The following is a 2750-nucleotide window of genomic DNA, read 5'->3' as shown; positions in this document are numbered from 1 at the left end:
CATGTATTTTCTTTGGGCGGGAAAACGAACAAATTTTTATTTTTAAAAAGTGTAACAGAAAACGCATTAATTTTGTTGATAAATAGATTGATAAACACAAAAAAGGATTATTGTTATTAAATAATAATATAGATAATTATAATAATTAAAAAACATAGTAATAGCTTATAATAATTTAAAAATATTATTGGCACATTCGTAATTTTAGAATTAGAATTTTAAATCAGGCAGGACTTTATAAATTTGTTAGAAACATTTTCATTATACCATTTAATTTTTTTGTTATGAGATTTCAATTTCAGAGTTCTTCTTTTATTATAATATAGGCAAGAAGGCTTGTTTGAATTATTGGCACATTTGTTTATATTTTTGGTTTCTGAATTGCCTTGAGGTATTTGGTTTTCAGTTTATTTGTGGGCAGAAAGGCATCAAATGTTGGTATTTTATTAATTATTACAGGAAACATTTTAAGTTTGATGGTCAAACTAATAACTTTAGTATGTACTGCTTTAACAATAATAAATACATGTGGGTTTACGTTTATACTTTTATACTAGTTATATACCTGGGTAGTTTTCAGAATATTTGCTACTTCTAATGACTTTAGTATGAACTGCTTTAATACCTATAAATACATGTGGGTTTTAGTTTTTACTGTTATACTGGTTTTATACTGGAATAATTTTCAGTAATAATTGCGCATTTAATACTTCTTTGAAGAAGCGAAATTTGTTTCTATGCGTAGTCTTTCAGGCTCCTCTCCTTTAAGATATCAAACAAAAACACCTCTTAATGAGGCAAAAATATACAAGCAAAAGTTCTGATATCAACTGCTACTAAAGATTATTGTTGATTATAGTTGAGTGATGTTCGCAATACGCCCAAGCCTTTTTTCATCGCAGAATAATTATTTATGCACTGTTTTATATTAATTTTGATAGTTGAATGAAAGAAAAATAAAGAAATAATTTTCTTTAGAAAAAACCTTTCTTCTTATATTTATAGTTGTTAAGACTTTTTTTATCTTTTTACCCCAACATATGCAAAGTCGAATTCCCATTATCTTGTATTGTGTTGAAAATAAAGCTCGACAAGCAATGATCATAAAGTTCGTCTGCAATTTCCAAAAATGTAGTGAGGAAAATAATAGAAGTTTCATTTCCTTCCTGGTTCGGGACATAAAGTGATCCCCGAATGTAGTAGAGTAACATCATGTAAAAAGAATGGTTGCAGACAACCATGACAAAGTTGAGCAAAGATACCGAAAAATTAGAAAAGACTAGGACAAGGACAATGATTAGAAACGTGTTGTACGTAATGAAGCGGTACGGAATGGCTGTCCCTGCGATGTCCTCATATCCTGGACCAGTTAAGCACTTTGCCATCAACATGATGATGCGCTCCGAGGCTATGACAATGGTATTCATATAACCTATTTTCAGGGGCTTGTTGGAACTGCTTTCTGCAGTAAAGGGAGTAATACAGCAGTAAACCAAAAGGACTCCAACTAAAATCTGCACCTGACGCGTGCTTAACAGTTTCTTTAGATCCTGAGTCTTCTGGTCCTGGTCTTCTCTGCTCAGTTCTTCTGAAGAAGACCTGAAGAAGGCCACTAGATAGGTGACCACAAGGAAATTTAAGCCACTGATGAACAGAAAACGGGGCAACGTGATGATGTTTTCTTCCAGAAAAAAGTCTCTTAAGTATTTGTTGCAGAAGTCCTTCGAATGCCAGGCGAATAAAACCAGGTAATAGCCGAGATTTTGACCCACGCTATTGCAAAAAGTATTATATCCCACATTGCAGGGATGGAGCATTGTTGAGGCCCACTTATAAACCTCGCTGGTTTGGATGGCGACCAGAAAGTAGATCAGTGTGACCATAAGTGACAGTAGCAGGACACTTAAGAATCCTCCATTTTCGTTGAACCGGCTGTCCACGCATAAGGAAAGAAGCACCAAGACGATGAACTGGCCGTAACTCGCATATACCCAGGATATACGGCTACCCAAGCTGTGGATGATTGAGCAATTCAGGAAAGGAGCCCAGAACAGCTTCCAAGAAACTGCCCACGGTGCGAGCAACAGGACTAGCTCTATATAGCCGGCTCTTTGGCGATTAGCCAGCTCTGCAATGACTCCAGTAAGTCCGATGGGAACACCTAGTAGTGCGTACACGAGCACAAGGTGAACTAAACTGCATAGATCCTTACGAATTCCAGGTGGCTTTCCCTCCGATTTTTCCTCGGCAATGACTATGGAAACGCTGTTTGGAGAAATCATTTCTGCGGCCGACATCGAGCACCTATTGGTTTGTATGACATAGAAAATCATATATAGATATATAACCCAACTTTTGCGTGAAGACTAAATTAATGTGTTTATGTATTTCATAATAAGTCATAATCATTACTTCCAATTTTTTAGAAGTATACTAAATGTATCAATTAAATCTTTAAATATAAATTAAATATATTCAAAGACATTTGTATAGCCTTGCAAATATATTATTCCCTTCCCAAATATATTATTTCGCTTGCAGGCAGTATATAGGTCGGGACAGATCAGCCATGAAATTAAAACGTTGATGTTTTCTGAATTATTAATTTGAACTCTTGGGAATATGTTTCAGAATTTAGAATGATAGCGATAAGACCAAACGGCGGATAATTATTGTCAAAATAATACAAATACTGTTATAATTCGTTATATTCGGCGGTAAATTGAAATTTTAATTTCCATCATCTTAAT

Source organism: Drosophila biarmipes, chromosome 2R (genome assembly GCF_025231255.1).
Source record: "Drosophila biarmipes strain raj3 chromosome 2R, RU_DBia_V1.1, whole genome shotgun sequence".
In the NCBI taxonomy this organism is placed as follows: Eukaryota; Metazoa; Arthropoda; class Insecta; order Diptera; family Drosophilidae; genus Drosophila; species Drosophila biarmipes.
The sequence above is the reverse complement of the archived record's forward strand: the minus strand, read 5'-3'. Positions refer to the sequence as shown.